At 40.4% G+C, this 26105-nt stretch overlaps 1 long non-coding RNA gene across 1 annotated transcript; it reads right to left on the bottom strand.

The window, feature by feature from the left end:
- Positions 1 to 4244: 4244 nt before the first annotated feature.
- On the bottom strand, positions 4245 to 24520 carry LOC126922176 (uncharacterized). The gene is made up of 5 exons (XR_007712665.1): positions 24017 to 24520; positions 21409 to 22677; positions 14078 to 14460; positions 11471 to 12739; positions 4245 to 4522 (listed from the first exon to the last, which is right to left on the bottom strand). It is a non-coding gene; the product is annotated as an uncharacterized LOC126922176 (long non-coding RNA).
- Positions 24521 to 26105: the final 1585 nt, after the last annotated feature.

Here is a 26105-nt window from a genome sequence, read left to right as displayed (position 1 = left end):
ATATAAAACTACTTACATTCTTGAGCTCCTGGAGAGGCTTTATCCTCTTGAGCGAGGCACTGACTCTAATACCGGAAACGAATATTCAAAAAAATAAATATATAAAAAAAGAAAAATAAAAGACTACGTTACCGCGACCGCTTAAATTATGATCGGCGAACAATAACTCTAATATCGCGTACAAATTTGATTGATAAAATTTTATTATTTTCGCGTGTGATTATTCGATCGAATTTGATCAAAACTATCGTAATTTTAAAATATTGAAAAGAAACTATTGCGTGGCAAACACTGACTCTACAACCGCATTGCGCGCGGTCACAAATATTTCCTGAAAATAAAGCAGTTTAGGGGCGGGGGTGGGGGGGTGGAAAAGAAGCGAAACGTTGTTTCGACAAATTTCTCCTTTTTCCTATGGAACGTTTATTTAGAAAATACTGCTATTTCTTTACACTTAAAAATTATTATTAAGAAACTAGAACAAGTATGAAACTATAAGTTGAAAATTGTGAGATATATCTCGATAGCAAACAAATGCTTACGAATACCGTGAATGCAATGCAATCGATTTCAAGAATTATACTGTTCGCAATTAGAATATATACTGTGAATTTTCGTTATTAGAATACGAAATATACATTGCACTAATACACTATAGTCGCCTGATATAAATATTGGAAATTATTTGCAAGAATTCAAAAGTTCGCCACTAAATATGTTTAAAGAATACTTGTTTCGAGGTATTTGAATCTAACTGTTACCATGTTGCAAGTTTATGACGTTAACTGAAGCAAATACACATAATACAACAAAAAAAATTGAATTCCATAAGTGAATTATTGAGATATAACTCAATTTGGAACAATAAAATAACTTATTAAAAATTCGTTTGAAATAAGAGAATGATCTCATATATCGGAAATAAAACAATAATTTATTTAACCGAACCTATTGACACTGCATACACAATTTCGTGTTCTGAAAAAGGGACATTCGAGTCATTGTTCTAAACTGTTTAACGTTCTATTTTCGCGGCTCAAAACTTTTGAATATATCAAAAAGTTATAAACTCTAACATGACCGCAATAATTTTCTCTTAAAAATGGGAAACTAAGAAGAAGCCCGAACAAACAGACAATGAAAGAAAAATCGCGGCGCGAACTCGTTCGTTCGCGATCTTTCCAAAGAATCAATGGACTTACGCAACGCACTCTCGTGCACAAAATAACCACAAGATTCAATGCAAAAAAAGAATCGATTTTTATACTAGATTCCAAGTCAGATAAGTACCATTATACAGAACGGGCTCAGAATGGATTTGAGAGACAAGACATATCCCACGGTGTCCAACGGTGTCCCACGTTGTCCCACGTTCTCCCACGTTGTCCTACGCTGTCCCACGTTGTCCAACGGTGTCCCACGGTGTCCCACGGTGTCCAACGTCGTCCAACGGTGTCCAACGGTGTCCCACGGTGCAGCCCAGTCTGGATCATCCAAAATTCTGTTCGCGGCATTTGGAGATCCAAACCGGACTGGTGCGTAGTTCTTAGCTTGGTATCGTTTTCCAAAGATTAATCAACGGATTAATTTTTTGGAAAACGATGCCAATTACCAGGTCTCACCACGAGGAGGTGACTACGCAAGAGACCCGCCCATGGGTTATTTATCTTTATACATCGATCTCGACATTCAACCCATTGGCAGAATGTCGAGTTACGACTCTACTTGACCATGGGCCTGCGTAAAGAAATAGTTGTTTCGTTCCCTAACTGCGAAACACATATCTCCAACGCAGCGCTTACATGAATCTTTACAAATGTGGAGCAAAGCATACATAACGCCACAGCTATCTCCCACACACCGATTACATAGATCAGTACAAATATTGTACAATAATTGGTATCCCTATTGGCAGCATTCGGTATCAAAGACACATTTATCTAACTTGGAACGAATGAAAGAAAATGAAGTTAACGAACGAACTAACAAACTTACGCGACGTACCCCCGTGCACCGGATAACCCGAAGGATTAGCGGAAAGCCCAAATATTGACCATAACTCGATTCCTGTTTCGCCGTTCGAAACTTATACGAGTCGCGGTCGATGGCGCCGACCGATGATGCCAGTGATCCGCTGGTGATCCAGCCGTGGATCCAGCACATAGGCCTGCAACTTAACACACTCCAACTGAACATGTGGAACCCGGGGAGGGGCCGCTGAACAGGATTACGAAGGCATGGCCCCAACTGAACAGTGGGGCCCACCCCCGCGGGCCCGAACAGGATTACGGAGGACGTGAAATTACAGGTCCCTGCCCGAGTACCGAAGTACCAATCGGACAGGAGTGCAGATCCACGACTGAATCCCCAACAGATTCGCAAGCATCAGCGGCGCGACGACAACTCCCGCGATCCGGTGCGAACGACGAGCAGTCGTCGAGCAGTCACCAAGACTGAGGTGTGCTTGGGCCGCCTTACGAAACCAAAGAGTTTTCCAGTGCACGTTGACCCGCACGTACCCGGAATACGCACGAGCGAGTACGTCACGCGACAGTTTGAAACAACTGAGCGATCACGAATCGACAAATCGCGGGTACAATTTTTCGTTCCAAGATGGATAAGTATCGTTGTACAGAATGAGCTCACAATGCACTTAACATAGGTATCTATCTTACGATTAATTAAGGCTAAAAAGCACGCATTCCACGGCGTCCCCCGCTGTCCCGCGGTGTCCAACGTTGTCCAACGTCGTCCAACGTTGTCCAACGGTGACCCACGTTGAAGTCCAGTCCAGATCATCCAAAATGCTTTTAGCGGCACTTGGAGATCCAAACCGGACTGGTGCGCAGTTCCTAGCTTGGCATCGTTTTCCAAAGATTAATCAACGGATTAATTTTTTGGAAAACGATGCCAATTACCAGGTCTCACTACGCGGAGGTGACTACGCAAGAGACCCGCCCATGGGTTATTTATCTTTATACATCCATCTCGACATTCAACCCATTGGCAGAATGTCGAGTTACGACTCTACTTGACCATGGGCCTGCGTAAAGAAATAGTTGTTTCGTTCCCTAACTGCGAAACACATATCTCCAACGCAGCGCTTACATGAATCATTACAAATGTGGAGCAAAGCATACATAACGCCACAGCTATCTCCCACACACCGATTACATAGATCAGTACAAATATTGTACAATAATTGGTATCCCTACTGGCAGCATTCGGTATCAAAGACACATTTATACAACTTGGAACGAATGAAAGAAAATGAAGCTAACGAACGAACTCACAAACTTTCGCGACGTACCCCCGTGCACCGGATAACCCGAAGGATTAGCGGAAAGCCCAAGTATTGACCATAACTCGATTCCTGTTTCGCCGTTCGAAACTTACACGAGTCCCGGTCGATGGCGCCGACCGATGATGCTAGTGATCCACTGGTGATCCAGCCGTCGATCCAGCACATTGGCCGGCAACTTAACACACTCCAACTGAACAAGTGGAACCCGGAGAGGGGCCGCTGAACAGGATTACGAAGGCATGGCCTCAACTGAACAGTGGGGTCCACCCTCGCGGGACCGAGCAGGATTACGGAGGACGTGAAATTGCAGGTCCCTGACCGAGTAACGAAGTACCAATCGGACAGGACTGCAGATCGACGACTGAATCACCAAGAGAATCATAATCATTACCGGCGCGACGACAACTCCCGTGACGCGATGCAAACGTCGAGCAGTCATCAAGAGTGAGATGTTCTTGTGCCATCTTACGAATCCAAAGAGTTATCTAGTGCACGTTGACCCGCACGCACCCGGAATACGCGCGAGCGAGTACGCCACGCGACAGTTTGAAAGAACTGAGTGATCGCGAACCGACAAATCGCGAGTACAATTTCTCCAGTGTGGTAAGCGACTGGAGAGAGACGAGATTATTCTTTTTTCGTCCCAAGGTGGAGAAGTATCGTTGTACAGAATGAGCTCACAATGCACTGTACATAGGTATCTACTTTACGATTAATTAAGCCTAAAACGCACGCATTCTACGGTGTCCCCCGGTGTCCAACGATATCCAACGATGTCCAACGATGTCCAACGATGTCCAACGATGTCCAACGATGTCCAACGGTGTCCAACGGTGTCCAACGGTGTCCAACGATGTCCAACGATGTCCAACGGTGTCCAACGGTGTCCAACGATGTCCAACGATGTCCAACGTCGTCCAACGGTGTCCAACGATGTCCAACGTCGTCCAACGGTGTCCAACGATGTCCAACGGTGTCCAACGATGTCCAACGGTGTCCAACGATGTCCAACGGTGTCCAACGATGTCCAACGGTGTCCAACGATGTCCAACGGTGTCCAACGATGTCCAACGGTGTCCAACGATGTCCAACGGTGTCCAACGTCGTCCAACGATGTCCAACGGTGTCCAACGGTGTCCAACGGTGTCCAACGATGTCCCACGTTGCAGTCCAGTGTAGATCATCCAAAATTCTTTTCGCGGCATTTGGAGATCCACACTGAACCAATGGTGTCCCACGTTGCAATCCAGTGTAGATCATCCAAAATTCTTTTCGCGGCTTTTGGAGATCCACACTGAACCAAAGGTGTCCCACGTTGCAGTTCAGTGTAGATCATCCAAAATCCTTTTCGCGGCATTTGGAGATCCACACTGAACCAATGGTATCCCACGGTGTCCCACGTTGCAGTCCAGTCTAGATCATCCAAAATTCTTTTCGCGTTTTTTGGTGATCTACATTGGACCAACGGTGTTCTACGGTTTCCAGCGGAGTCCCACGGTGTGCAGCGGCGTCCCACGGTGTCCAACGGCGTCCCACGGTGTCCAATGTCGTCCCACGGTGTCCAATGTCGTCCCACGGTGTCCAATGTCGTCCCACGGTGTCCAATGTCGTCCCACGTTGCAGTCCAGTTTAGATTATCCAAAATTCTCTTCGTGGCTTTTCGTAATCCAAAATGGACTGTATTAGCGTGATTCTGAGCTTGGTATCGAATTATTGTGCAATGTTTGTACTTATCAATGTAGTCGTTTTCTGAAAATTAATCAACTGATTAATCTGCGAAAACAAGTACATCGATTAGTACAAACATTGTACAATAATTCGCAACCGTACTGGCAACATTCGGTATCAATGATACATATGTCTAACTTGGAACCACAGAAAGGAAATGAAAGTACTGACACTGTATATACAATTTAGAGTTTTGCAAAAGAGACATACGACTCGTTGTACTAAGCTTATGAAGATATCGAAAAGTTATATACTCCAACGTGACCGCAATATTCTTCTTTTAAAAATGGGAAAACGGGAAGAAGCCTGAACAATCAGACGATGGAAGTAAAATCATTTGGGCATCTAGCATACATATTTAATATGCTGTGAAATGTTCATATATGTAACTGAAACGTATTTTCTGTAAATTGATAAATCTGAAACAAACTCATTTACTGGATTTGGTATATGGAAGAAAGAGACATCTTTAAAACGAGAACATTTTATGAAACATTTTATGAAAAATAAACTATTAATAATGGTCAATAATAGATCAAATTACTATTGATTAAATTTTAGCAAATATAGAGAATCCTGTGTATCTTTTAATCGAAACTAGGGTTACGTTGGAAACAAGAATTTTAAGTAACTGAATTTAAACTGAATTAAAAATTGAAAAGTTCATTTGGAATAACTAAGATGAGAGAAACCCCGGTTATTATACAATCACTTGCTTTATCTTTTAACTTTTAACAGTATCTGTTATTTTCTACAACAACATAGTGATTTGCAACATAATAAACCGAAAGGTATGTGCATAAGTCATTTTTTGCAGAATTTTTGCTACAAACGTGACGATGTCTTTGTTTCGTGACGAAACTTTTGTTTCATGCAAATGAAATTCGAATATTTATAAAATTCTACATTACTGTTAAAAGATTGAAGTGAAAATATCGCGGTCGAATAAATTCTAAAAGTTATGGTTCTAAGAACGAACAATCACCAGCACTAATTCCAATTGCAATGAATTAAATTTTAAAAAATATTTCCAGCCTTCCTAGCAACATTAAGATATTTCGTTATAATACTTTGTTGCGCATGAAATCGCTCACAATTTCATACATGTAAATATATATATATATATTATACATTCGTAATAAAGTTCTGTATTTTAGCAGTCATGGTCACGTTAACGCTGACAAAGGAATATGTCTTATAGCAGTATTTTCAGTAATAAACGTAGTAATAAGGGGCGCATTAATAAGGGGCGCTGAAAAAGAAACAAAGCAGTAGCCAGAAGGGCTACTAAAATTCGATCGTCTTCCACTCTATATAAACCCGATCAACACGCCGAGAGTGGAACTGAATATTCTTGTTCCGCAACGCTAATTTACTACTAATATTTATGAAGCAGAAAATTCTCAAAATCAAACGCGACGAGTGCTTCGTTATATTTGCAATATCAATTAATCTACCATTAAAAAAAAAAAAAAGAAAAATCTGAAAATTCCCGATATCTAATACGCAACGCTAATAAGTATAAATCTACGCACTCGTATTTAAGCAATACGCAACACTAATAGCGAGAGATTGCAGTGCAACCATTTAGGAGGTTGCCGATGAACGATCACACTTGTACAGCTCTTTAGGCTGTACGTGTGATCCAGGAGCAGTGTCCGACAAATGCAGTCGGAGGGTTTGGGCAGTTTGTGAACGCAACTCTACTTAACAAAACGCGATCATTCATTATCGCAACGCTAACAGGAAAAATAAGTAGAACTCGCGATGGAACAATGTCGCAACGCTAATTCTTAAAGTGAATTTAATGAAAATTACTATTTACTATTTGAAAAAGCTACTTTAAATATCCTAGTATTGCTACTTAAACAGAAAAACAGAAAAAATTCTAAAAATTGCAAAAGACAATCGCGATATCGTAATTCGCAACTCTAAAGCAAACGCGATTATCATTTTATCGCAACTCTAATTCAAACCGTAATCATTTTCTCGCCACACTAATGAAAAGCCGTGATATTATTTCGCAACTCTAATACAACCCGTAATCAATTTGTCGCAACACTAATAAGAAAAATCGCGATTTGCCCAATGGGACGATGGACCGATATATACATCGGCCAAAAAAACAAAGACTACTGCTACTACTACTACTACTACTACAAATACTAAAAGCGAGCATAGTGACAAAGTAGTAACGATAATGACTTCCCATGCTCCGGATGACCCAGAGGATGGGGAGCCATTAGTAGTTGCCCTCTTGAGTGACAGTTTGTCGGGCCTCTTCGGCTTATAGCCTCTTCCTTCTTCGGGCGCAATGCCCGCTGTAACTTAAATCTAAGCTCGAGACTTCTAAATCGCAAACAAAAAAAAAACTTATAAAGGTAAAATAAAAATATAAACCGCGGAAGCTGATTGAAGTGCACATGGACTGACCAACGATCACAGCAGTGATCGTTGCCCACTCGCACGTGCGTGCTCGAGCAATAAACGTTCGTTTCGAGCCCATTCGCGACCGCGACCGCGAAATTCGAAAAATCGAAAGGCAAAACCAGAGACGAGAGCATGCTCTACTCGTGCCAGTTTCACCGTCGATTTTTCAAATAAATTTCCAGAAACAGGTTGGTCACGCGAAAACGCGCCTACCCGACCAGAGACTGTGCCAACCTGCCCGGTCCTACCTACTTATAATTAACAGACATACCAGAAAGTATGCTACCTGTCCTACCTAGCGCTATATTTAAAAATGGCAAAACAGGCACACCAACACACTCGCTCCACGGTTCTCACACAAACGCCCGGGCGCAAAGGTCCTACACTAGAGAGGACGTCCCGGGACGCCTCCGACACCCGAGCTTAACATATCATGCATGCTCTAAGGTACGTACCTTTTTCCTGAAATCGACTGACGAAGGCTAGTGACCATTGCGTAATACGTGATAAAACACGTCTGAGAAAATTATATTTTTAAAATAGATATAAGTAAACTTGGAATTATAATTGCGATTGATAGCGATATTAAGAGTATGAGTACACTTAGTCGCGTGGATGATATTATCAGAAATTCTAATTGTATCGAGACGTAAATTGAATCCATATATGTCTCGATATTTTTAATATTTCAAGTTTTAAGGAATGAGAAAAAGCGACGCAATTCCACGACCTAACAACACACACACGTAATGTGGAAAATACGTCGTGCACGATACACTAACACATGGTCAGTCGCTGAGAAATTATTACATTACTTAATTCTAGGTCATCGTGCCCACTGTCTTTCTCCCATTCAAGTAGCACCTGGGCACGTGAATGAGATCCTGACAATGGGCACGGAAAGGGTTAAACCTGAAAATCCTGATCTAAAAAGATGATTAGTTTGTGTAATTTTTATTTAACGGACTAACGTTCTTTGCTGCTTCTTTCTGATTAACTCTATTTTATTAATTTAATACTAACTAAGTAATTCTACTTCATTAATTTAATAAATCGGAAGAAAATTTTAATATTGCAGAAAAGGTAGCGTTAATTGAAAAAGACTGAGACTCGATCAAATGGAATAATTGACTCTAAATATATTAGTAAGAAAGAAATAATCTCAGGCGAACTCTTTATCAAAGCAAATACTCGAAAATGTAAAAGCAATGTTCAAAATTATTGCTTTGATTAAAAATTCTGCCTGTCGCGAAGTGTCTTCTTGCACGTAAAATTTCACACATTTTCGTACGGAAAAAATGTATTTTAACTCATATTTTAAGTTCTAGCCAAAGTGAAATAAACGAACGTGACTTAAGATTGTCACGATCAATTCATTGCTTAAGATCAAGTATATTCGTGTCATACAGATATATTCGTGTAGATATTTGCCATTTGCAAATATTCATACGGAATATTAACATGCATATTTATAACTAACACGAATATATTCTCAAGTGTATATGTTTAACCTAATTATTGAAAAACTAATTATTATAATCGCGATGTGCGAGAAGACCTATCCTAAACTAATAAATTTCAAAAAATGAGTGTTACTACTCACGGGTATAAGAAATACCCGCGGTCACTATGCTCGCAAAAAAATTCTACGTAATACAACCGATCACCCGTGCCGATTCGGACCTTTCATCCTACGACATGATTGAGTGACCGGAGGAACAGAAATGCATGCGACTCACCGTTCGAAGCGGAGAAACAAAGGACGTATCGTGGATGCTGCGCCACCCCAGCGAATATCATCAGGAACTGTGTAGAGTCCAGTGGTGGAAATGGAGATTGCGAAAAATCTGTTACAGAACAAAACACGATGAGTGATTGCTGATTATTTAAAAAGTTGGAGATAATGAAAAATGAAAGTTTATTAACTTTATTAACTTTGGTAATAATAAAGATTGAAATTCTAATAAACTTTGATAAGTGTAAAAACTGAAACTCTAATATGAAAGTTTAAAATCTAAGAATTAAGAATCTAAAGATTTCTGAAATATGTTAGTCATTTGTTTCATAATTCGGTATTAAGATTTTAATAATTATTTTATTTTAATGAAAGAATAACCTCAGAAAATGCTAATCTCCTAAATTTTCAATCAAATTGTATTTCTTAATTGATGGTGATCAAAGAAAAATATACAGAATATACATAATTGAAGTACAATGTGTAAAGATAATTACATTTTTGGCTTTTTAGCCACTGTTAAAACATTCCCAAAGAAGACGAAGGAGTTGAAGCAGTGATATATCTATAACAAAACATAAGATATCATTAATATCGTTAATATATAATAACAAACTTGAAACTTTAGCAATAATAAAGACTAAATTCTAATAAATATGTAAATTGGAAATCTAATATAAAAATTTGAGAACAAATATTCAGTGATTTTTTATGAGTATCAGACAGTTTTATTGTACTTTAATGTTAAGACTTCAAGACTTTATTTCAATTAAAAAGGACATTTACAGCTTTCTAAATCATCCATCATTTTTATTTTGTAATTAACGACATTTCAAACAAAATATACTAAATAGAACAAATTGAAATACAATATATAAAACTACTTACATTCTTGAGCTCCTGGAGAGGCTTTATCCTCTTGAGCGAGGCACTGACTCTAATACCGGAAACGAATATTCAAAAAAATAAATATATAAAAAAAGAAAAATAAAAGACTACGTTACCGCGACCGCTTAAATTATGATCGGCGAACAATAACTCTAATATCGCGTACAAATTTGATTGATAAAATTTTATTATTTTCGCGTGTGATTATTCGATCGAATTTGATCAAAACTATCGTAATTTTAAAATATTGAAAAGAAACTATTGCGTGGCAAACACTGACTCTACAACCGCATTGCGCGCGGTCACAAATATTTCCTGAAAATAAAGCAGTTTAGGGGCGGGGGTGGGGGGGTGGAAAAGAAGCGAAACGTTGTTTCGACAAATTTCTCCTTTTTCCTATGGAACGTTTATTTAGAAAATACTGCTATTTCTTTACACTTAAAAATTATTATTAAGAAACTAGAACAAGTATGAAACTATAAGTTGAAAATTGTGAGATATATCTCGATAGCAAACAAATGCTTACGAATACCGTGAATGCAATGCAATCGATTTCAAGAATTATACTGTTCGCAATTAGAATATATACTGTGAATTTTCGTTATTAGAATACGAAATATACATTGCACTAATACACTATAGTCGCCTGATATAAATATTGGAAATTATTTGCAAGAATTCAAAAGTTCGCCACTAAATATGTTTAAAGAATACTTGTTTCGAGGTATTTGAATCTAACTGTTACCATGTTGCAAGTTTATGACGTTAACTGAAGCAAATACACATAATACAACAAAAAAAATTGAATTCCATAAGTGAATTATTGAGATATAACTCAATTTGGAACAATAAAATAACTTATTAAAAATTCGTTTGAAATAAGAGAATGATCTCATATATCGGAAATAAAACAATAATTTATTTAACCGAACCTATTGACACTGCATACACAATTTCGTGTTCTGAAAAAGGGACATTCGAGTCATTGTTCTAAACTGTTTAACGTTCTATTTTCGCGGCTCAAAACTTTTGAATATATCAAAAAGTTATAAACTCTAACATGACCGCAATAATTTTCTCTTAAAAATGGGAAACTAAGAAGAAGCCCGAACAAACAGACAATGAAAGAAAAATCGCGGCGCGAACTCGTTCGTTCGCGATCTTTCCAAAGAATCAATGGACTTACGCAACGCACTCTCGTGCACAAAATAACCACAAGATTCAATGCAAAAAAAGAATCGATTTTTATACTAGATTCCAAGTCAGATAAGTACCATTATACAGAACGGGCTCAGAATGGATTTGAGAGACAAGACATATCCCACGGTGTCCAACGGTGTCCCACGTTGTCCCACGTTCTCCCACGTTGTCCTACGCTGTCCCACGTTGTCCAACGGTGTCCCACGGTGTCCCACGGTGTCCAACGTCGTCCAACGGTGTCCAACGGTGTCCCACGGTGCAGCCCAGTCTGGATCATCCAAAATTCTGTTCGCGGCATTTGGAGATCCAAACCGGACTGGTGCGTAGTTCTTAGCTTGGTATCGTTTTCCAAAGATTAATCAACGGATTAATTTTTTGGAAAACGATGCCAATTACCAGGTCTCACCACGAGGAGGTGACTACGCAAGAGACCCGCCCATGGGTTATTTATCTTTATACATCGATCTCGACATTCAACCCATTGGCAGAATGTCGAGTTACGACTCTACTTGACCATGGGCCTGCGTAAAGAAATAGTTGTTTCGTTCCCTAACTGCGAAACACATATCTCCAACGCAGCGCTTACATGAATCTTTACAAATGTGGAGCAAAGCATACATAACGCCACAGCTATCTCCCACACACCGATTACATAGATCAGTACAAATATTGTACAATAATTGGTATCCCTATTGGCAGCATTCGGTATCAAAGACACATTTATCTAACTTGGAACGAATGAAAGAAAATGAAGTTAACGAACGAACTAACAAACTTACGCGACGTACCCCCGTGCACCGGATAACCCGAAGGATTAGCGGAAAGCCCAAATATTGACCATAACTCGATTCCTGTTTCGCCGTTCGAAACTTATACGAGTCGCGGTCGATGGCGCCGACCGATGATGCCAGTGATCCGCTGGTGATCCAGCCGTGGATCCAGCACATAGGCCTGCAACTTAACACACTCCAACTGAACATGTGGAACCCGGGGAGGGGCCGCTGAACAGGATTACGAAGGCATGGCCCCAACTGAACAGTGGGGCCCACCCCCGCGGGCCCGAACAGGATTACGGAGGACGTGAAATTACAGGTCCCTGCCCGAGTACCGAAGTACCAATCGGACAGGAGTGCAGATCCACGACTGAATCCCCAACAGATTCGCAAGCATCAGCGGCGCGACGACAACTCCCGCGATCCGGTGCGAACGACGAGCAGTCGTCGAGCAGTCACCAAGACTGAGGTGTGCTTGGGCCGCCTTACGAAACCAAAGAGTTTTCCAGTGCACGTTGACCCGCACGTACCCGGAATACGCACGAGCGAGTACGTCACGCGACAGTTTGAAACAACTGAGCGATCACGAATCGACAAATCGCGGGTACAATTTTTCGTTCCAAGATGGATAAGTATCGTTGTACAGAATGAGCTCACAATGCACTTAACATAGGTATCTATCTTACGATTAATTAAGGCTAAAAAGCACGCATTCCACGGCGTCCCCCGCTGTCCCGCGGTGTCCAACGTTGTCCAACGTCGTCCAACGTTGTCCAACGGTGACCCACGTTGAAGTCCAGTCCAGATCATCCAAAATGCTTTTAGCGGCACTTGGAGATCCAAACCGGACTGGTGCGCAGTCCTAGCTTGGCATCGTTTTCCAAAGATTAATCAACGGATTAATTTTTTGGAAAACGATGCCAATTACCAGGTCTCACTACGCGGAGGTGACTACGCAAGAGACCCGCCCATGGGTTATTTATCTTTATACATCCATCTCGACATTCAACCCATTGGCAGAATGTCGAGTTACGACTCTACTTGACCATGGGCCTGCGTAAAGAAATAGTTGTTTCGTTCCCTAACTGCGAAACACATATCTCCAACGCAGCGCTTACATGAATCTTTACAAATGTGGAGCAAAGCATACATAACGCCACAGCTATCTCCCACACACCGATTACATAGATCAGTACAAATATTGTACAATAATTGGTATCCCTACTGGCAGCATTCGGTATCAAAGACACATTTATACAACTTGGAACGAATGAAAGAAAATGAAGCTAACGAACGAACTCACAAACTTTCGCGACGTACCCCCGTGCACCGGATAACCCGAAGGATTAGCGGAAAGCCCAAGTATTGACCATAACTCGATTCCTGTTTCGCCGTTCGAAACTTACACGAGTCCCGGTCGATGGCGCCGACCGATGATGCTAGTGATCCACTGGTGATCCAGCCGTCGATCCAGCACATTGGCCGGCAACTTAACACACTCCAACTGAACAAGTGGAACCCGGAGAGGGGCCGCTGAACAGGATTACGAAGGCATGGCCTCAACTGAACAGTGGGGTCCACCCTCGCGGGACCGAGCAGGATTACGGAGGACGTGAAATTGCAGGTCCCTGACCGAGTAACGAAGTACCAATCGGACAGGACTGCAGATCGACGACTGAATCACCAAGAGAATCATAATCATTACCGGCGCGACGACAACTCCCGTGACGCGATGCAAACGTCGAGCAGTCATCAAGAGTGAGATGTTCTTGTGCCATCTTACGAATCCAAAGAGTTATCTAGTGCACGTTGACCCGCACGCACCCGGAATACGCGCGAGCGAGTACGCCACGCGACAGTTTGAAAGAACTGAGTGATCGCGAACCGACAAATCGCGAGTACAATTTCTCCAGTGTGGTAAGCGACTGGAGAGAGACGAGATTATTCTTTTTTCGTCCCAAGGTGGAGAAGTATCGTTGTACAGAATGAGCTCACAATGCACTGTACATAGGTATCTACTTTACGATTAATTAAGCCTAAAACGCACGCATTCTACGGTGTCCCCCGGTGTCCAACGATGTCCAACGATGTCCAACGTCGTCCAACGGTGTCCAACGATGTCCAACGTCGTCCAACGGTGTCCAACGATGTCCAACGGTGTCCAACGATGTCCAACGGTGTCCAACGATGTCCAACGGTGTCCAACGATGTCCAACGGTGTCCAACGATGTCCAACGGTGTCCAACGATGTCCAACGGTGTCCAACGATGTCCAACGGTGTCCAACGTCGTCCAACGATGTCCAACGGTGTCCAACGGTGTCCAACGGTGTCCAACGATGTCCCACGTTGCAGTCCAGTGTAGATCATCCAAAATTCTTTTCGCGGCATTTGGAGATCCACACTGAACCAATGGTGTCCCACGTTGCAATCCAGTGTAGATCATCCAAAATTCTTTTCGCGGCTTTTGGAGATCCACACTGAACCAAAGGTGTCCCACGTTGCAGTTCAGTGTAGATCATCCAAAATCCTTTTCGCGGCATTTGGAGATCCACACTGAACCAATGGTATCCCACGGTGTCCCACGTTGCAGTCCAGTCTAGATCATCCAAAATTCTTTTCGCGTTTTTTGGTGATCTACATTGGACCAACGGTGTTCTACGGTTTCCAGCGGAGTCCCACGGTGTGCAGCGGCGTCCCACGGTGTCCAACGGCGTCCCACGGTGTCCAATGTCGTCCCACGGTGTCCAATGTCGTCCCACGGTGTCCAATGTCGTCCCACGGTGTCCAATGTCGTCCCACGTTGCAGTCCAGTTTAGATTATCCAAAATTCTCTTCGTGGCTTTTCGTAATCCAAAATGGACTGTATTAGCGTGATTCTGAGCTTGGTATCGAATTATTGTGCAATGTTTGTACTTATCAATGTAGTCGTTTTCTGAAAATTAATCAACTGATTAATCTGCGAAAACAAGTACATCGATTAGTACAAACATTGTACAATAATTCGCAACCGTACTGGCAACATTCGGTATCAATGATACATATGTCTAACTTGGAACCACAGAAAGGAAATGAAAGTACTGACACTGTATATACAATTTAGAGTTTTGCAAAAGAGACATACGACTCGTTGTACTAAGCTTATGAAGATATCGAAAAGTTATATACTCCAACGTGACCGCAATATTCTTCTTTTAAAAATGGGAAAACGGGAAGAAGCCTGAACAATCAGACGATGGAAGTAAAATCATTTGGGCATCTAGCATACATATTTAATATGCTGTGAAATGTTCATATATGTAACTGAAACGTATTTTCTGTAAATTGATAAATCTGAAACAAACTCATTTACTGGATTTGGTATATGGAAGAAAGAGACATCTTTAAAACGAGAACATTTTATGAAACATTTTATGAAAAATAAACTATTAATAATGGTCAATAATAGATCAAATTACTATTGATTAAATTTTAGCAAATATAGAGAATCCTGTGTATCTTTTAATCGAAACTAGGGTTACGTTGGAAACAAGAATTTTAAGTAACTGAATTTAAACTGAATTAAAAATTGAAAAGTTCATTTGGAATAACTAAGATGAGAGAAACCCCGGTTATTATACAATCACTTGCTTTATCTTTTAACTTTTAACAGTATCTGTTATTTTCTACAACAACATAGTGATTTGCAACATAATAAACCGAAAGGTATGTGCATAAGTCATTTTTTGCAGAATTTTTGCTACAAACGTGACGATGTCTTTGTTTCGTGACGAAACTTTTGTTTCATGCAAATGAAATTCGAATATTTATAAAATTCTACATTACTGTTAAAAGATTGAAGTGAAAATATCGCGGTCGAATAAATTCTAAAAGTTATGGTTCTAAGAACGAACAATCACCAGCACTAATTCCAATTGCAATGAATTAAATTTTAAAAAATATTTCCAGCCTTCCTAGCAACATTAAGATATTTCGTTATAATACTTTGTTGCGCATGAAATCGCTCACAATTTCATACATGTAAATATATATATATATATTATACATTCGTAATAAAGTTCTGTATTTTAGCAGTCATGGTCACGTTAACGCTGACAAAGGAATATGTCTTATAGCAGTATTTTCAGTAATAAACGTAGTAATAAGGGGCGCATTAATAAGGGGCGCTGAAAAAGAAACAAAGCAGTAGCCAGAAGGGCTACTAAAATTCGATCGTCTTCCACTCTATATAAACCCGATCAACACGCCGAGAGTGGAACTGAATATTCTTGTTCCGCAACGCTAATTTACTACTAATATTTATGAAGCAGAAAATTCTCAAAATCAAACGCGACGAGTGCTTCGTTATATTTGCAATATCAATTAATCTACCATTAAAAAAAAAAAAAAGAAAAATCTGAAAATTCCCGATATCTAATACGCAACGCTAATAAGTATAAATCTACGCACTCGTATTTAAGCAATACGCAACACTAATAGCGAGAGATTGCAGTGCAACCATTTAGGAGGTTGCCGATGAACGATCACACTTGTACAGCTCTTTAGGCTGTACGTGTGATCCAGGAGCAGTGTCCGACAAATGCAGTCGGAGGGTTTGGGCAGTTTGTGAACGCAACTCTACTTAACAAAACGCGATCATTCATTATCGCAACGCTAACAGGAAAAATAAGTAGAACTCGCGATGGAACAATGTCGCAACGCTAATTCTTAAAGTGAATTTAATGAAAATTACTATTTACTATTTGAAAAAGCTACTTTAAATATCCTAGTATTGCTACTTAAACAGAAAAACAGAAAAAATTCTAAAAATTGCAAAAGACAATCGCGATATCGTAATTCGCAACTCTAAAGCAAACGCGATTATCATTTTATCGCAACTCTAATTCAAACCGTAATCATTTTCTCGCCACACTAATGAAAAGCCGTGATATTATTTCGCAACTCTAATACAACCCGTAATCAATTTGTCGCAACACTAATAAGAAAAATCGCGATTTGCCCAATGGGACGATGGACCGATATATACATCGGCCAAAAAAACAAAGACTACTGCTACTACTACTACTACTACTACAAATACTAAAAGCGAGCATAGTGACAAAGTAGTAACGATAATGACTTCCCATGCTCCGGATGACCCAGAGGATGGGGAGCCATTAGTAGTTGCCCTCTTGAGTGACAGTTTGTCGGGCCTCTTCGGCTTATAGCCTCTTCCTTCTTCGGGCGCAATGCCCGCTGTAACTTAAATCTAAGCTCGAGACTTCTAAATCGCAAACAAAAAAAAAACTTATAAAGGTAAAATAAAAATATAAACCGCGGAAGCTGATTGAAGTGCACATGGACTGACCAACGATCACAGCAGTGATCGTTGCCCACTCGCACGTGCGTGCTCGAGCAATAAACGTTCGTTTCGAGCCCATTCGCGACCGCGACCGCGAAATTCGAAAAATCGAAAGGCAAAACCAGAGACGAGAGCATGCTCTACTCGTGCCAGTTTCACCGTCGATTTTTCAAATAAATTTCCAGAAACAGGTTGGTCACGCGAAAACGCGCCTACCCGACCAGAGACTGTGCCAACCTGCCCGGTCCTACCTACTTATAATTAACAGACATACCAGAAAGTATGCTACCTGTCCTACCTAGCGCTATATTTAAAAATGGCAAAACAGGCACACCAACACACTCGCTCCACGGTTCTCACACAAACGCCCGGGCGCAAAGGTCCTACACTAGAGAGGACGTCCCGGGACGCCTCCGACACCCGAGCTTAACATATCATGCATGCTCTAAGGTACGTACCTTTTTCCTGAAATCGACTGACGAAGGCTAGTAACCATTGCGTAATACGTGATAAAACACGTCTGAGAAAATTATATTTTTAAAATAGATATAAGTAAACTTGGAATTATAATTGCGATTGATAGCGATATTAAGAGTATGAGTACACTTAGTCGCGTGGATGATATTATCAGAAATTCTAATTGTATCGAGACGTAAATTGAATCCATATATGTCTCGATATTTTTAATATTTCAAGTTTTAAGGAATGAGAAAAAGCGACGCAATTCCACGACCTAACAACACACACACGTAATGTGGAAAATACGTCGTGCACGATACACTAACACATGGTCAGTCGCTGAGAAATTATTACATTACTTAATTCTAGGTCATCGTGCCCACTGTCTTTCTCCCATTCAAGTAGCACCTGGGCACGTGAATGAGATCCTGACAATGGGCACGGAAAGGGTTAAACCTGAAAATCCTGATCTAAAAAGATGATTAGTTTGTGTAATTTTTATTTAACGGACTAACGTTCTTTGCTGCTTCTTTCTGATTAACTCTATTTTATTAATTTAATACTAACTAAGTAATTCTACTTCATTAATTTAATAAATCGGAAGAAAATTTTAATATTGCAGAAAAGGTAGCGTTAATTGAAAAAGACTGAGACTCGATCAAATGGAATAATTGACTCTAAATATATTAGTAAGAAAGAAATAATCTCAGGCGAACTCTTTATCAAAGCAAATACTCGAAAATGTAAAAGCAATGTTCAAAATTATTGCTTTGATTAAAAATTCTGCCTGTCGCGAAGTGTCTTCTTGCACGTAAAATTTCAGACATTTTCGTACGGAAAAAATGTATTTTAACTCATATTTTAAGTTCTAGCCAAAGTGAAATAAACGAACGTGACTTAAGATTGTCACGATCAATTCATTGCTTAAGATCAAGTATATTCGTGTCATACAGATATATTCGTGTAGATATTTGCCATTTGCAAATATTCATACGGAATATTAACATGCATATTTATAACTAACACGAATATATTCTCAAGTGTATATGTTTAACCTAATTATTGAAAAACTAATTATTATAATCGCGATGTGCGAGAAGACCTATCCTAAACTAATAAATTTCAAAAAATGAGTGTTACTACTCACGGGTATAAGAAATACCCGCGGTCACTATGCTCGCAAAAAAATTCTACGTAATACAACCGATCACCCGTGCCGATTCGGACCTTTCATCCTACGACATGATTGAGTGACCGGAGGAACAGAAATGCATGCGACTCACCGTTCGAAGCGGAGAAACAAAGGACGTATCGTGGATGCTGCGCCACCCCAGCGAATATCATCAGGAACTGTGTAGAGTCCAGTGGTGGAAATGGAGATTGCGAAAAATCTGTTACAGAACAAAACACGATGAGTGATTGCTGATTATTTAAAAAGTTGGAGATAATGAAAAATGAAAGTTTATTAACTTTATTAACTTTGGTAATAATAAAGATTGAAATTCTAATAAACTTTGATAAGTGTAAAAACTGAAACTCTAATATGAAAGTTTAAAATCTAAGAATTAAGAATCTAAAGATTTCTGAAATATGTTAGTCATTTGTTTCATAATTCGGTATTAAGATTTTAATAATTATTTTATTTTAATGAAAGAATAACCTCAGAAAATGCTAATCTCCTAAATTTTCAATCAAATTGTATTTCTTAATTGATGGTGATCAAAGAAAAATATACAGAATATACATAATTGAAGTACAATGTGTAAAGATAATTACATTTTTGGCTTTTTAGCCACTGTTAAAACATTCCCAAAGAAGACGAAGGAGTTGAAGCAGTGATATATCTATAACAAAACATAAGATATCATTAATATCGTTAATATATAATAACAAACTTGAAACTTTAGCAATAATAAAGACTAAATTCTAATAAATATGTAAATTGGAAATCTAATATAAAAATTTGAGAACAAATATTCAGTGATTTTTTATGAGTATCAGACAGTTTTATTGTACTTTAATGTTAAGACTTCAAGACTTTATTTCAATTAAAAAGGACATTTACAGCTTTCTAAATCATCCATCATTTTTATTTTGTAATTAACGACATTTCAAACAAAATATACTAAATAGAACAAATTGAAATACAATATATAAAACTACTTACATTCTTGAGCTCCTGGAGAGGCTTTATCCTCTTGAGCGAGGCACTGACTCTAATACCGGAAACGAATATTCAAAAAAATAAATATATAAAAAAAGAAAAATAAAAGACTACGTTACCGCGACCGCTTAAATTATGATCGGCGAACAATAACTCTAATATCGCGTACAAATTTGATTGATAAAATTTTATTATTTTCGCGTGTGATTATTCGATCGAATTTGATCAAAACTATCGTAATTTTAAAATATTGAAAAGAAACTATTGCGTGGCAAACACTGACTCTACAACCGCATTGCGCGCGGTCACAAATATTTCCTGAAAATAAAGCAGTTTAGGGGCGGGGGTGGGGGGGTGGAAAAGAAGCGAAACGTTGTTTCGACAAATTTCTCCTTTTTCCTATGGAACGTTTATTTAGAAAATACTGCTATTTCTTTACACTTAAAAATTATTATTAAGAAACTAGAACAAGTATGAAACTATAAGTTGAAAATTGTGAGATATATCTCGATAGCAAACAAATGCTTACGAATACCGTGAATGCAATGCAATCGATTTCAAGAATTATACTGTTCGCAATTAGAATATATACTGTGAATTTTCGTTATTAGAATACGAAATATACATTGCACTAATACACTATAGTCGCCTGATATAAATATTGGAAATTATTTGCAAGAATTCAAAAGTTCGCCACTAAATATGTTTAAAGAATACTTGTTTCGAGGTATTTGAATCTAACTGTTACCATGTTGCAAGTTTATGACGTTAACTGAAGCAAATACACATAATACAACAAAAAAAATTGAATTCCATAAGTGAATTATTGAGATATAACTCAATTTGGAACAATAAAATAACTTATTAAAAATTCGTTTGAAATAAGAGAATGATCTCATATATCGGAAATAAAACAATAATTTATTTAACCGAACCTATTGACACTGCATACACAATTTCGTGTTCTGAAAAAGGGACATTCGAGTCATTGTTCTAAACTGTTTAACGTTCTATTTTCGCGGCTCAAAACTTTTGAATATATCAAAAAGTTATAAACTCTAACATGACCGCAATAATTTTCTCTTAAAAATGGGAAACTAAGAAGAAGCCCGAACAAACAGACAATGAAAGAAAAATCGCGGCGCGAACTCGTTCGTTCGCGATCTTTCCAAAGAATCAATGGACTTACGCAACGCACTCTCGTGCACAAAATAACCACAAGATTCAATGCAAAAAAAGAATCGATTTTTATACTAGATTCCAAGTCAGATAAGTACCATTATACAGAACGGGCTCAGAATGGATTTGAGAGACAAGACATATCCCACGGTGTCCAACGGTGTCCCACGTTGTCCCACGTTCTCCCACGTTGTCCTACGCTGTCCCACGTTGTCCAACGGTGTCCCACGGTGTCCCACGGTGTCCAACGTCGTCCAACGGTGTCCAACGGTGTCCCACGGTGCAGCCCAGTCTGGATCATCCAAAATTCTGTTCGCGGCATTTGGAGATCCAAACCGGACTGGTGCGTAGTTCTTAGCTTGGTATCGTTTTCCAAAGATTAATCAACGGATTAATTTTTTGGAAAACGATGCCAATTACCAGGTCTCACCACGAGGAGGTGACTACGCAAGAGACCCGCCCATGGGTTATTTATCTTTATACATCGATCTCGACATTCAACCCATTGGCAGAATGTCGAGTTACGACTCTACTTGACCATGGGCCTGCGTAAAGAAATAGTTGTTTCGTTCCCTAACTGCGAAACACATATCTCCAACGCAGCGCTTACATGAATCTTTACAAATGTGGAGCAAAGCATACATAACGCCACAGCTATCTCCCACACACCGATTACATAGATCAGTACAAATATTGTACAATAATTGGTATCCCTATTGGCAGCATTCGGTATCAAAGACACATTTATCTAACTTGGAACGAATGAAAGAAAATGAAGTTAACGAACGAACTAACAAACTTACGCGACGTACCCCCGTGCACCGGATAACCCGAAGGATTAGCGGAAAGCCCAAATATTGACCATAACTCGATTCCTGTTTCGCCGTTCGAAACTTATACGAGTCGCGGTCGATGGCGCCGACCGATGATGCCAGTGATCCGCTGGTGATCCAGCCGTGGATCCAGCACATAGGCCTGCAACTTAACACACTCCAACTGAACATGTGGAACCCGGGGAGGGGCCGCTGAACAGGATTACGAAGGCATGGCCCCAACTGAACAGTGGGGCCCACCCCCGCGGGCCCGAACAGGATTACGGAGGACGTGAAATTACAGGTCCCTGCCCGAGTACCGAAGTACCAATCGGACAGGAGTGCAGATCCACGACTGAATCCCCAACAGATTCGCAAGCATCAGCGGCGCGACGACAACTCCCGCGATCCGGTGCGAACGACGAGCAGTCGTCGAGCAGTCACCAAGACTGAGGTGTGCTTGGGCCGCCTTACGAAACCAAAGAGTTTTCCAGTGCACGTTGACCCGCACGTACCCGGAATACGCACGAGCGAGTACGTCACGCGACAGTTTGAAACAACTGAGCGATCACGAATCGACAAATCGCGGGTACAATTTTTCGTTCCAAGATGGATAAGTATCGTTGTACAGAATGAGCTCACAATGCACTTAACATAGGTATCTATCTTACGATTAATTAAGGCTAAAAAGCACGCATTCCACGGCGTCCCCCGCTGTCCCGCGGTGTCCAACGTTGTCCAACGTCGTCCAACGTTGTCTAACGGTGACCCACGTTGAAGTCCAGTCCAGATCATCCAAAATGCTTTTAGCGGCACTTGGAGATCCAAACCGGACTGGTGCGCAGTTCCTAGCTTGGCATCGTTTTCCAAAGATTAATCAACGGATTAATTTTTTGGAAAACGATGCCAATTACCAGGTCTCACTACGCGGAGGTGACTACGCAAGAGACCCGCCCATGGGTTATTTATCTTTATACATCCATCTCGACATTCAACCCATTGGCAGAATGTCGAGTTACGACTCTACTTGACCATGGGCCTGCGTAAAGAAATAGTTGTTTCGTTCCCTAACTGCGAAACACATATCTCCAACGCAGCGCTTACATGAATCTTTACAAATGTGGAGCAAAGCATACATAACGCCACAGCTATCTCCCACACACCGATTACATAGATCAGTACAAATATTGTACAATAATTGGTATCCCTACTGGCAGCATTCGGTATCAAAGACACATTTATACAACTTGGAACGAATGAAAGAAAATGAAGCTAACGAACGAACTCACAAACTTTCGCGACGTACCCCCGTGCACCGGATAACCCGAAGGATTAGCGGAAAGCCCAAGTATTGACCATAACTCGATTCCTGTTTCGCCGTTCGAAACTTACACGAGTCCCGGTCGATGGCGCCGACCGATGATGCTAGTGATCCACTGGTGATCCAGCCGTCGATCCAGCACATTGGCCGGCAACTTAACACACTCCAACTGAACAAGTGGAACCCGGAGAGGGGCCGCTGAACAGGATTACGAAGGCATGGCCTCAACTGAACAGTGGGGTCCACCCTCGCGGGACCGAGCAGGATTACGGAGGACGTGAAATTGCAGGTCCCTGACCGAGTAACGAAGTACCAATCGGACAGGACTGCAGATCGACGACTGAATCACCAAGAGAATCATAATCATTACCGGCGCGACGACAACTCCCGTGACGCGATGCAAACGTCGAGCAGTCATCAAGAGTGAGATGTTCTTGTGCCATCTTACGAATCCAAAGAGTTATCTAGTGCACGTTGACCCGCACGCACCCGGAATACGCGCGAGCGAGTACGCCACGCGACAGTTTGAAAGAACTGAGTGATCGCGAACCGACAAATCGCGAGTACAATTTCTCCAGTGTGGTAAGCGACTGGAGAGAGACGAGATTATTCTTTTTTCGTCCCAAGGTGGAGAAGTATCGTTGTACAGAATGAGCTCACAATGCACTGTATATAGGTATCTACTTTACGATTAATTAAGCCTAAAACGCACGCATTCTACGGTGTCCCCCGGTGTCCAACGATGTCCAACGATGTCCAACGATGTCCAACGATGTCCAACGATGTCCAACGGTGTCCAACGGTGTCCAACGGTGTCCAACGATGTCCAACGATGTCCAACGGTGTCCAACGGTGTCCAACGATGTCCAACGATGTCCAACGTCGTCCAACGGTGTCCAACGATGTCCAACGTCGTCCAACGGTGTCCAACGATGTCCAACGTCGTCCAACGGTGTCCAACGATGTCCAACGGTGTCCAACGATGTCCAACGGTGTCCAACGATGTCCAACGGTGTCCAACGATGTCCAACGGTGTCCAACGATGTCCAACGGTGTCCAACGTCGTCCAACGATGTCCAACGGTGTCCAACGGTGTCCAACGGTGTCCAACGATGTCCCACGTTGCAGTCCAGTGTAGATCATCCAAAGTTCTTTTCGCGGCATTTGGAGATCCACACTGAACCAATGGTGTCCCACGTTGCAATCCAGTGTAGATCATCCAAAATTCTTTTCGCGGCTTTTGGAGATCCACACTGAACCAAAGGTGTCCCACGTTGCAGTTCAGTGTAGATCATCCAAAATCCTTTTCGCGGCATTTGGAGATCCACACTGAACCAATGGTATCCCACGGTGTCCCACGTTGCAGTCCAGTCTAGATCATCCAAAATTCTTTTCGCGTTTTTTGGTGATCTACATTGGACCAACGGTGTTCTACGGTTTCCAGCGGAGTCCCACGGTGTGCAGCGGCGTCCCACGGTGTCCAACGGCGTCCCACGGTGTCCAACGGCGTCCCACGGTGTCCAATGTCGTCCCACGGTGTCCAATGTCGTCCCACGGTGTCCAATGTCGTCCCACGGTGTCCAATGTCGTCCCACGTTGCAGTCCAGTTTAGATTATCCAAAATTCTCTTCGTGGCTTTTCGTAATCCAAAATGGACTGTATTAGCGTGATTCTGAGCTTGGTATCGAATTATTGTGCAATGTTTGTACTTATCAATGTAGTCGTTTTCTGAAAATTAATCAACTGATTAATCTGCGAAAACAAGTACATCGATTAGTACAAACATTGTACAATAATTCGCAACCGTACTGGCAACATTCGGTATCAATGATACATATGTCTAACTTGGAACCACAGAAAGGAAATGAAAGTACTGACACTGTATATACAATTTAGAGTTTTGCAAAAGAGACATACGACTCGTTGTACTAAGCTTATGAAGATATCGAAAAGTTATATACTCCAACGTGACCGCAATATTCTTCTTTTAAAAATGGGAAAACGGGAAGAAGCCTGAACAATCAGACGATGGAAGTAAAATCATTTGGGCATCTAGCATACATATTTAATATGCTGTGAAATGTTCATATATGTAACTGAAACGTATTTTCTGTAAATTGATAAATCTGAAACAAACTCATTTACTGGATTTGGTATATGGAAGAAAGAGACATCTTTAAAACGAGAACATTTTATGAAACATTTTATGAAAAATAAACTATTAATAATGGTCAATAATAGATCAAATTACTATTGATTAAATTTTAGCAAATATAGAGAATCCTGTGTATCTTTTAATCGAAACTAGGGTTACGTTGGAAACAAGAATTTTAAGTAACTGAATTTAAACTGAATTAAAAATTGAAAAGTTCATTTGGAATAACTAAGATGAGAGAAACCCCGGTTATTATACAATCACTTGCTTTATCTTTTAACTTTTAACAGTATCTGTTATTTTCTACAACAACATAGTGATTTGCAACATAATAAACCGAAAGGTATGTGCATAAGTCATTTTTTGCAGAATTTTTGCTACAAACGTGACGATGTCTTTGTTTCGTGACGAAACTTTTGTTTCATGCAAATGAAATTCGAATATTTATAAAATTCTACATTACTGTTAAAAGATTGAAGTGAAAATATCGCGGTCGAATAAATTCTAAAAGTTATGGTTCTAAGAACGAACAATCACCAGCACTAATTCCAATTGCAATGAATTAAATTTTAAAAAATATTTCCAGCCTTCCTAGCAACATTAAGATATTTCGTTATA

This window comes from Bombus affinis, chromosome 11 (assembly GCF_024516045.1).
Source record: "Bombus affinis isolate iyBomAffi1 chromosome 11, iyBomAffi1.2, whole genome shotgun sequence".
Lineage (NCBI taxonomy): Eukaryota > Metazoa > Arthropoda > Insecta > Hymenoptera > Apidae > Bombus > Bombus affinis.
The sequence above is the reverse complement of the archived record's forward strand: the minus strand, read 5'-3'. Positions and strand labels throughout refer to the sequence as shown.